This window comes from Ambystoma mexicanum, chromosome 2q, assembly GCF_040938575.1.
Source record: "Ambystoma mexicanum isolate Mex_15411 chromosome 2q, UKY_AmexF1_1, whole genome shotgun sequence".
Lineage (NCBI taxonomy): Eukaryota > Metazoa > Chordata > Amphibia > Caudata > Ambystomatidae > Ambystoma > Ambystoma mexicanum.
The window spans coordinates 1411435213-1411447446 of record NC_090924.1 but is presented as its reverse complement, the minus strand read 5'-3'; positions in this window follow the sequence as shown (position 1 = coordinate 1411447446).

Below are 12234 nucleotides of genomic sequence, written 5' to 3'. Positions count from 1 at the left end.
CAAATGGCATTTCAGTAACCTTAAATTGCATATCAGGGTGGAAATTGGTGGCCTTCAACCATCCCAGGGGCCTCAGAACAGCCCTATTTCCCATGTGGAAGGACCCTGTGTCCGCAATATCCAAAGCCACAGTGATGGCGTGATCAGATGCTGTTTCACCCTCATGAAGCAAGGCCAAAGCCTCATCCCTCTTGTCGTCAGGTAGGGAATCCAAGATGGGACCCATGTTATACAACAACTCCCTGTCGTACTGGGACAGAATAGCTAAGGAATTTACGGCCTTGATCAGCCGTGGTAATTATCCGCTTACCGAAAGCATCCAGCTGCTTTCCCTCCTTGTGTTAAACGAATCTTCACGGGATCGTGGTTTACCTCTTTTTCCTGTAGACCGTGGAGTTGAGGTTGCCAGTCTGTCGAAGTCTTGATAGCCGATGAAAGAGTAACGCGAGGAATTAGCCCTATCCCCTCCTGACGGTATATGACAGGATGGCACTGAACCAACTCCCAACGCCACGGGTGGCACTTCTCAGGATTAGCGTGACGTCGGGACAGTGTTTCCACTGGCTGAGAAGGCTTGATGAAATCACCGATGAAAACGGAGAGGAACTCAGGAACTTCCAAGGCAGTAAGGCACAGGTACCGGCAGGGCACAAGACAGGCAAAGGAAGGCAAACTGCAAGAAGAAGCAGTACTGACAGGGGTCCCCACTACTACTAGGAGAACCCAGACGAAACCTCCTCCACCCTGAACCAGGGACTGGCTAGTAACGAAGATAGGGGAAGAAAGGGTAGTAGGACCAGAAGCAAGAAGGAGTAAGGAGAAAAGGCAGGACTGAGCAGGAAAGGCAGACCTGGAAACTGGAGGGCTGAAAACCTAGCACCAGGGCCCCAGCAGCGCATACACAGTAACAACCGCGTTGAGACGCGTTGTCCCTGTGCATGCGATGCCTATTTATGGTCCGGGGTCAAAACGAGGCTTGGAACGCATGTTCCGATGCTGCGCATGCGCGGGACGTCGAATACTGACGATCCGCGCATGCGCAGATCCTCGCAAGATGGCGGCGTCCACGGCGCCCATCCGAACCGCGGGTCGGCGTGAAGAGAGCCGCCACCGCGGGTACAGCCTCCATGAAGGAGGAGACTGCTGCGGCCGTGGACCAGGGACCCAGGTAAGTGGCGCCGACGCCCGCGAGCGAGCGCGCGGCGTGACACCATACCCCCTCCCGGACAACCCCGGAGCACCGGGTTTCCAAGGAAAGCGGAGATAGAAATCCCGAACCAGGCGCGGTGCATGCACGAAGGAGCGCGGTTCCCAAGTGCGGTCACAAGCTGGATAACCCTTCCAGCAGACCAGGAACTGCAGAACACCGCGCCGTATTCGTGAATCACAAATCTCCTGCACCTCAAATTCAGGGACCCCCCGAACCAATAGCGGGGCAGGACGGGAACAGGTACGACCCATAACATCGGGCACATAGGGCTTTAAAAGGGAAACATGAAAGACAGGATGGATCCTCCAAGAGCGAGGCAAAGACAAACGAAAGGCAACAGAGGAAATACGCTCAGAGACGCGGAAGGGACCAAAAAAGCAGGGGGCTAGTTTCACAGGTAAGTTGCGTACTGGTAGATTCTTGGAGGATAGCCAAACCATGTCCCCAACATGAAGGACAGGCTCCGGGCTCCGTCTCTTGTCAGCCTGCTCCTTCATATGTGCTTGTGCCGCTGCCAAGGTACTGGCCGCCAGACGATGTTGATCGCGGATCAGGGACACCAGGGCATCTGCGGAAGGAACGGTGCTGGAATACGTTGGATGAACAGGCAGCAGGCGAGGATGAAGACCAGTAGAGCAATAAAAGGGGCTGAGTCCAGTAGCGGAATGAACAGCGTTGTTGTAAGCTGCTTCCGCGGTGTCCAACCATTCCGACCAGTTGTCTTGGGTAGCATTGGCATAACAACGTAGGTATTGCTCAAGGGTCTGATTGGTACGTTCTGTCTGTCCATTAGTCTGCGGATGATAGCCGGAACTCAGGGCTCGCTGAATGTCCAAATGCCGACACAGTTGACCCCAAAAGGAAGAGATGTATTGAGACCCCCGGTCTGACAAGATCTTCTCCGGAAGACCATGAAGGCGATGCACCTCATGTAGAAAACATCGTGCCATCTGAGATGCAGTGGGCAGCTTAGGAAAGGGCAAGAAATGAGCCGTCTTGGTGAAACAATCCACCACCACCATTATACAGGTAAATCCACCGGACAAGGGCAGGTCAACGATGAAATCCGTGGCGATGGTATGCCAAGGGTACGGAGGCGTAGGCGTGGGTTTCAGAAGGCCAATTGGCCTTTTGCGAGGAATCTTGGTCTGGGCACATACAGGACAGGAGTCCACGTATTGCTTTACCAGTGTAGCCCATCCAGGCCACCAGTACTGTCGTGCAACCAGTTCTTGTGTTGTGCGGACTCCACGGTGACCGCAAACGACGGAATCATGGCAATTCTGTAGAATGATTTTCTGGAGTTCCAATGTGGGAACGTACAGACGATCCTTGAAGAACAACAAGCCGTCACGTTCCTTAATGTCGGCACGTTGTAGTATCTGTGCTCTTGTGGGATCCGTACGTGTGGCCTCAACAAACTGTTGAAGCCGGGGAGTCAGCATCAATAGAAAATGTTTGGATGCAATCAAAGGTTCCGGTTCATTGACACCTTCAACGTTATTTTCCAAAGAACGAGACAAGGCATCAGCCTTCGTGTTCTGGGAACAAGGAATGTACGTGACAGTGAAATCAAACTGTGAAAAGAAAAAGGCCCAACGAGCATGACGGGAAGTTCTGCATTGCAAAGAGTGCAGGAACTGTAGATTGCGGTGATCTGTGCGAACCACCACCGAGTACCTCCCACCCAGCAAGTGATGTCTCCATTCCTCGAAGGCAGCTTTTATTGCCAGTAGTTCCTTTTCTATCACTGCATAGTTTCTCTCGCTCACTGACAATTTCCTTGAGTAATATGCCACCGGGTGCTCTGTTCCTGTGACTGCATCTTGCTGTAGTAAGACCGCACCGATTGCGTAGTCAGAAGCGTCTGTCTCAACCACAAATGGTTTTTCATCATCTGGGTGTCTAAGAACAGGAGCCGACATGAAAGATTTCTTTAATTCCAGGAATGCCTCCTCGGCCCGCGTGTCCCAGATAAACGGCACCTTGGTACTGGTCAGGCGGGTTAGACTGTTGGCCAGTTTAGAAAAGCGTGGGATGAAACGCCGATAAAAGTTGGCAAAGCCCAAGAACCTTTGAAGCGACTTCACGCCATGTGGTGGTTTCCATTCTTGTATAGCTTGCAGTTTTGCGGGATCCATCTGTACTCCTGTGTTGCTGATCACATAACCCAGAAACTCCATGCTTTCCTTATGAAATTGACATTTTTCGATTTTTGCATACAGGCCGTTGTGTATTAACCTCCGGAGGACTTCCTGAACATGCACTACGTGTGCAGTACGAGAGTCAGAAAAAACCAATATGTCGTCAAGGTAAACCCAGACAGAAATCCCAATAAGGTCAGAAAAGACATCGTCCATGAACCGTTGAAAGACTGCCGGGGCATTGCAGAGTCCAAACGGCATCACCCTGTATTCGAAGTGACCAATAGGCGTTTTGAAGGCCGTCTTCCACTCATCTCCATTCTTAATCCGCACCAAGTGATAGGCCCCTCTTAGATCCAGTTTGGTGAAGATCTGTGCTGATTTCAGAGATTCGATGATGTCCCGGATGAGTGGTAACGGGTACCTGTCTTTCCTCGTGATTTCGTTTAATTGACGATAGTCGATACAAGGGCGCAAAGTGCCCTCTTTCTTCTTGACGAAGAATAACGGGAATCCCGCAGGGGATTTGGAGGGTATAATGTAGCCTTTGTTCAGGCAATCCGTAATGTACTCCTGTAGGATGCCTTTCTCGAGTTGAGTCAACGAATAAATCTTGCCGTGGGGAATGATCGCACCAGGCAGAATGTCAATGGAACAATCAAAGTACCGATGAGGTGGTAATGGTATGTCTTCAGGCTTGGAGAACGCCTTGTGGTAGTCAGCATATTCATGAGGTACCGATTGAGTGGCACATAGACGAGTAGACACGTCAGCAGGATTGAGGGACTCCATAACTGCAGGAAAGGTTTCATGGATTACGCAATCACTAGGGCAACGTGTCGAAGTAAACATCAAAGAGCGAGCGGTCCAGTCGACCTGGGGATTGTGATACAACAACCATGGTAACCCCAGAACCACCGGAAATGAGGGGGATTTGATGACGTCCAAGGAGATACGTTCGAGATGCCCTTCTACAGAGAGCCACAAGGGATCAGAGTGTTGGCAAACAGGACCCGAAGACAAAGTAGAACCATCGATCACCTCGACCACTGTAGGTTGTTTCTTGTTATGTAAACGGATCCCCTTGGCAATCGCAAATGAGGCATCGATGTAGTTGCCGGATGCTCCGCAATCCAAAAGGGCCCAGGTCTGCACACATTTTCCAAGCCAGGCAACACCGATTTTCAGGATCATCAAAGGTACTGAGTTCATGGGAGGAAGGACGGAATCAGAAGGGCGGCCCGTTGCTGCCTTCGCCTCAAACAACGGGCCTGTTAGTTTTCCTGTTTCTTCAGCGGGCGCAGCGGACAGGTGCCTAAAAAGTGGTCAGAACCACCGCAATACAGGCACAAATTCTTCTGTCGTCTTCTTTTCTTTTCGGTCTCGGACAACGGACCACGGACGGCACCCAACTGCATGGGTTCTGGACCTACTTCAGTAGAAACAGCTGGTCCGGGGTTCTGTGCAAGAGGAATCGATTGATACCTGGCAGACCTGCGGCGTTCACTCCGTCGTTCGGTCAACCTGTGGTCAATGCGTAAGACTTGTTCCACCAAAGCAGGCAATGTTTCTGGCTCCGGAATGTGCAGTAATTCATCCTTGTACTCCTCTCGTAATCCCCGACGAAACAAGGTTTTTTGAGTAATTTCAGGCCATTGTGAATCAGTTGCTAATTGTCGAAACCGACTGATGTAGCGGATTATGTCATCTGACCCTTGCTTGATCTCCATTAATTGATTCTGAGCCATGGCTGCCAAATTGGGTGGTTTAAAGACGTCCAAAAAGGCCTTCTCAAAGGCAGTGAAATCACCCAACAGAGGACTGTTAGTAGAGACTAGAGGTGCTGCCCAGGCGAGTGCGTTGCCGGTCAGATTGCCAAGGATGTACCCGATCTTGGCCTTGTCTTGAGCAAAATGAGTCGATCTGAACTGGAAATGGATCCGACAATGAGTACAGAACTCAGCCACTCGACGCGGATCACCATCATACTTCATCGGAGTCGTGTAAGCCATGGAGTTCTCTGGCGGTGTGACAGGTTGTGCGGGACTAGCCAAACACCGATCCAATGCCTGTCTGAGGGTGTTGTTCTCCTGGCGGAGAGTGGTCATTTCAAGACGCATGGCACGCATTTCTTCACGTAGTTCCTGTATGTCGTCCACGTCGGAACTGGGGTTAAGGCGTCTCAATCTGTTAAACGAATCTTCACGGGATCGTGGTTTACCTCTTTTTCCTGTAGACCGTGGAGTTGAGGTTGCCAGTCTGTCGAAGTCTTGATAGCCGATGAAAGAGTAACGCGAGGAATTAGCCCAATCCCCTCCTGACGGTATATGACAGGATGGCACTGAACCAACTCCCAACGCCACGGGTGGCACTTCTCAGGATTAGCGTGACGTCGGGACAGTGTTTCCACTGGCTGAGAAGGCTTGATGAAATCACCGATGAAAACGGAGAGGAACTCAGGAACTTCCAAGGCAGTAAGGCACAGGTACCGGCAGGGCACAAGACAGGCAAAGGAAGGCAAACTGCAAGAAGGAGCAGTACTGACAGGGGTCCCCACTACTACTAGGAGAACCCAGACGAAACCTCCTCCACCCTGAACCAGGGACTGGCTAGTAACGAAGATAGGGGAAGAAAGGGTAGTAGGACCAGAAGCAAGAAGGAGTAAGGAGAAAAGGCAGGACTGAGCAGGAAAGGCAGACCTGGAAACTGGAGGGCTGAAAACCTAGCACCAGGGCTCCAGCAGCGCATACACAGTAACAACCGCGTTGAGACGCGTTGTCCCTGTGCATGCGATGCCTATTTATGGTCCGGGGTCAAAACGAGGCTTGGAACGCATGTTCCGATGCTGCGCATGCGCGGGACGTCGAATACTGACGATCCGCGCATGCGCAGATCCTCGCAAGATGGCGGCGTCCACGGCGCCCATCCGAACCGCGGGTCGGCGTGAAGAGAGTCGCCACCGCGGGTACAGCCTCCATGAAGGAGGAGACTGCTGCGGCCGTGGACCAGGGACCCAGGTAAGTGGCGCCGACGCCCGCGAGCGAGCGCGCGGCGTGACACCTTGTCAGGGGGAACCATGGATGGTGAGGACGTTTTAGCGGATCTCTTAATTGCTGTTGCCAAGACCACAGAGTCTGGAGATGGCTCTGTGCGAAGACGCTTGGGTGCTCTATCTGAAACTTTATATTTCGTTTTGAGACAATCCTTCTTTGGTGGTGCTGAAAAAGGGTTTCTCATGACCAATGAACTATTGTCCCAGATGTCATCTAGCACAGAGATGGCCACCACTGATTAACTGGAGGCTTCATGCTTCTGGGACAGGAAACCTTCTTTTTTTCTGTTCCTCCGGCACAAGGTCGAATAGTTTCACTGCTCCCGTTAACAGTGCGTGCAAGGAACCTATTTCATCTGGTGGAGAACTTGTGGAGGGTACCTCAGGAGGTTCTCCATCTGCTGGCACGAGGTAATCATAAGTAATAGCATGCTCCGCTGGGATGAGTCCATGTCCGGACTAGTATCCGTGTCCGTGTGATCCGCAACTGAGCTTGATCTTAGTAAGCTCACTTGAACTTGAGAATTTGCTGTCAGGGAATCTGGATAGCAAAACTGTCCTGGAAGAGTTTGGAACTATGCTGACCCAACTCTCCCATGTGCTTTCCTGTGCCCCAGGCAAACAAGGGGGGGGGTGCGGTTTTACTCTGAGTGCACCAGAGCTAGGAAGAATCTTCTACTTGCTCTGAGCAGTAATGAAACCCCCAAAACTGCCATTATAGGTGCTATATCCCATTATAATAAAACTCTGGCCATAAGAAAAAGAGAAATCGAGGAAGAAGCCTGGGTGGTAGCCGCAAGGGGTAATGACTCTAAACTGTTCTGGGAGATTGCTCAGAGGGGTCCCTATTATAGATTTAATATGGATACTCCGTTTAACAATGTATCTGATAAGGCCTGGAGCGATCATTCTTCAGCTCTTTATAGTGCGGGGAGAGAGGCCGATGAAGATGGGCAAGTGGCTAGGGGCAGTCAGGGACGCAGTGGCGGGATGGGCACTGGGGCAAGTATTGTGTTCTCAGTGGACAACATAAAAACAACCTATTGGTTGCCAGCGTTGTAACCGAGCTCTGGGCCGAGATAATGTTCTGGCTGATCTATTCGTCATGGCTCCGGACCTCTGGGCACCAGTACTAACACAAGGGTTTAATGCAATATGTGAGGGTGGGGCTATCCCACCCTCATGGTCCATGGCAGTCATTCAGACAATATACAAGAAGGGTTCTCGGGCTTCCCCTGCTTCGTAAAAACCCATATTACTTTTGGATTCCCTGTTCAACATATTAGTTTGTGCCATTCTGACCCAACTAGAGGACTGGGTTGTGAATAGTGGGGTCTTCTCTCTGGTCCAGCTAGGATTCCGGCCAGGGTTGGGTACAGCTGAGTAGATACTCAATCTATATTTGGAAATGGCACATTCACTTGATTTGAAGGAGGAGCCCATCTATTTGGCATTCATGGATCTGAGCACGGCATTTGACAAAGTCAATCGTGCCACGTTGTGGGACATGCTCAGCTCCATGAATTGCCCGGGGGCCTCTGGTAAATCTATTGGCCAGGTTGCATGGCTCCACGCAAGCATATGTCAGGAGTGGCACAAATGGGCCTTGTACGAGTTTCTTCCATGTGGCATTGGGGGTACGCCAGGGATGTGCCTTGGCGCCTCTTCTTTTTTGCCTATACATAAATGGCCTATACAAGCACCTATTAACGTCTTCTCCAGATGTACCAAAACTGGGTGGCTGACCCCTACCGGTCCTAGTGTATGCAGACGATTCTGTTCTGATTGCCCGTACGCCAAGAGCTCTGCAGACCATCATTTCGGAATACGCTGACATTATGGAGGGGCAGGATTTGGTGGTAAATGCAGCAAAGTCGGCTATGGTGGCTTGTTGGAAGGGGAGACTGAGGATTAATTTCAGCGCTATGCACTGCAGGAACAGTGTTATCCCCAGAGTCGATTCTTTTTACCACTTGGGGGTTAGATTCTCCGCAAATGTCGCCCCCTACGACCCATTTAACTAAACAGGCCCAGCAGTTCACGCAGGCTCTGGGTGGGGTTTCCAGGGACATGTCTATGTTCAGAACTAAACCAATTGATCCATTGCTGCAGCTGTATAAGGGTAAAGCGGCCTTGGTTGCCAGGATTGGGATGAAACTGTGGGGTTATTCAAATATCAGTGCGGTCAAGACATAGGAGAACCAATTCCTCAAGAATCTGCTGGGGCTGCCAGTTTCATCTCTGAATTTCGGACTACAGATGGAATTGGGTTGTACACCATTTGGGGATGTGGTCTCCCTGCAGCCATTATTGCACTGGCTCAGGTCATGGGGTAAGGGTGAAGCGTCACTTACCCATGCATTGATCATCTTCCTGATAGGTAAGGACTCGGGAGGCAAGGTCCCGTGGCTGTTCCACATTAAGAAACAGCTGAGGGTGATCAATGACTCGCATCTGTACCCTCCCAGTAGTATGCTCTCTCTGGGAGAAATAAACCGATGGACTGGCCGCCTTTATGAGTCTCTGAGAATGGAAAGAGAAAGCATAGAAATACAGAAGCCAAAGAACCGTGGGTTGATGACAATTATGTCTCCTGGCGTCCAGCGCTATCCGCTATGCACAGAGTTCCCCAAGGATCCCGTTCTCATATCTAGGGCAAGGTTTAACTGCATCCACCTAAGGGCTGTGGTGGCAGCATGGTCCAGGGCGGGTGCAGACCGATCTTGCCCAGCGTATGATGCACTTTATGAGGACGAGGACTTGGCACATTTGATATTCTTCTGGCCTTCCTTTGCACGGATTATATGACCTGTATTGCAGGATTTGGGCTTTGCACAATATCGGCCTGCCTTAATATATTTGTTGTGGGTGGATTCACCACGTGTGAGCTGGTCGTTACTCACATACTTGAAAACAGCACCTTATCACAGAAAACAACTGTTACTCATGCCACCTTAAAATGGGTTTATGCATGATGTTGTGTACGTAGTACACGAAGCGTGCATGCGCGGCCCGCCGGGCCGGCGCATGCGCGCGGATTTAATAAAGGCGGTGCCCGGGCAGTTCGCGCCGGAGCACCGGAACACACAGACGTCTCCGGCGTGCGTTCTTGCGCGCCCCCCCGCCCGCGCTGGTACTCAGACCCTGGGGGCCCGCACGACATCACGGGCCTCCCCAGGTCTCAACACATACTATCTGATGAATTGTATTTGTGTTAGCTGCTTTCGTTGGTGAGGTTTGCATGATTATATGTTTTACCTTGTTATAATTGGTATGTATTTTTGTATTTTGGATTGTTTTTTATGCATATCCGCAATAAACATGATGATGAGGCTAAGGTTCTGCCTTTCAATGGTTCCGCTCCTAACTCACTGACAGGACCCAGTCTTTCTCCTGGGCTGGAAACCTCTCCTTCCCATTAACTGTCCAATATGGTGTTCGTCAAGGCTCCTTCCTAGAGCCCCATCTCTTTTCTCTCTTCACTTTCTGCTGCTAGCATCGATGTTGTAATTGATACTCTGGGTTCAGGAGGTTTCAGGTAGGCACCTTTATTGTGCAGGTTACATAGGAGCAGAAGATTACTGGGAAGAACAGAGGGCCAGACATCCATTGCCCAGGGAGACTAGATGTAACACACTCTAATCGTCACTCTTGGAATGCAGAGAGAGAGAAGACTGACACAGAAAGGAAAACGAATGACATCACAGCTACAGACATTACATGGATCTAGGTTCCGTACATGGCAAGAATGTAGGGAACAGAGAACAATCACCTTGTTTAATCTCTCATTCCACTTTTACGGTGATGACTCCCAGATTTGACCTTCTCTGATTTTCTGAACATTACTCTTTCCAACGGTCTCGCTGCCATCCAATCCTGGATGAATTCCCACATTCTCCACCTTAATCCGGCCGAAACAAAAGTACTGTTTTTTTCCTGCAACATCTCTTTCAACTGCTTTGCCTCCCCCTGCTCTTTAGATCTCTCCCACCTCCCTGCCTTTTTTGACATCTGCCTGCAATCTCAGCATTGTTTTCGACTCTTCTCTTTCTCTTTTGCTTTTTCGCTACACATTTCTAATATCGCTGTGACCTGTGTGACGAATTGGAGATATTTGTCTCTTTTATTCCCAGGGGGAGACCCCCCTCTTGTGAGGCTAGGGGTGTGAGGCCGCTCTACAACACCCTCCATAGGGCTAGAGGCAAGTGGGACCTCACCAGGAGAGACTCCCCCTTTGGGGACTAGGATTCCCGTTCCTGTGAGGAACTCCCAAAAGAACCTACTTATTTTACCTCGTCAGACATATCCTATAATGATTTCTGTGAAGAAAATACCAGTATGTACTATTGTAAACCAGAAACTGTGAATGTTCCTTCAACCAAGAAAATCCCAATAACTGAGACGAGGAGGATCACCTATGGAGAGGAAGAGAAGCCACAGGAGACAGAGATGTAGGAATACAAAGCTACACCGGGGAAGTCCCATGGCTAGCGTATGAAAGGGGAGGAGTCTGGTGGTGAAAGAAGCAAACCTGCGAGTTACAAAAGAGCTTGCACACCAGCTATGACCGGAGGCTAGACAATCCATATCCTGGACTGGAGAGAAACCAATAAACAGAGAGAGACGTGCAGCGTCTCCCAACAACAGGAAAGAGAGAAAGGAAGTCAGACGTGTTGCGTCCGAAAAACTGGAAAGAATGTAAGAGGTGGCGTGACCACAAGAAGCGAGTGGTGTACCTGGCGTCCTGGAACCTATGCCAAGACCGCTCTATTCCCATGGAACCAGCCAGTAACTGAAGGACCGGAGTATCTTCGAGTACGGCAGTATTTAGAGGAAGACCCGAAGGAAACAGCAGAAGCCAACCTGATGAGAAGAAGAAAAGACCAGGAGATAACTGAGAACCCGTTGAAGTTATCCCTACCAGTCAAAGGTAACAGGGAATATGGAAGACCCAGGAGGGGGACAGAAAACCAGTATTGGAAAGCTCATACTTGTCCGAGTGCAGACAAAGAGGATGTAATATTGAAACCCCCTGAAACAGATGAGAAACAGTATTGAAATGCTGATACTCGTCCCCGCACAGATAAAGGGACGATAATGTTGAAATGCCAGGAAGCAGATGATAATCATTATTGGAATGCTTATACTCGCCGCGGTACAGATAAAGAGACTTTAGTATTAAAACCCAGTGAAGCTGAAAGCTATCATTATTGGAAGGCTCATACTCGTCCCAGTGAGAAAGAGGAAAGTGTCACACTGATAACCAGAAGTTGGAATGAATACCAATATTGGGGTGACCATACTCGTGGCAATCAAGAAAGATGAATTAAAGAAGAAAGGCAAATAATAAGAGAACAAGCTGAAGAAAAGGCTGGAATAAAGTATAAAGATAAAGGACATTTTCAAAAGTGTAAACTGTGTGCAGAAAGAGCAACCCTAAAAGAGGAGACTTAAGCATGTTTAATAATCCTATCGGGGGAAAAGAGAAAATGTAATATTCACAAAGAAAGTCAGAAGGAAAACAAGAAAAGAACTGAAATCTCTAACCAATGGGGAAAGGGAGGCAGGCCCAAGAAGGTTTTGAATGAACTATATGAACTGACAAAAGCAGTCACCAGAGACTACTTCAAGATAACCCATTGAACTGAAAGTTTGCAAGAAGCAAATACATCAGGCGAAGGGAGTCAATCGCCTGTCTTTAGTTATTAGGTTAGTGGTAGAGTCAGATAGGTTTAGTTTAGACAGTGGACAGACTCCTTTTGGAGACATTCACTGATGATTGACAAGCACCTTAGTTGGGTTTATGAGGTAGGGACGTCTTATACTAT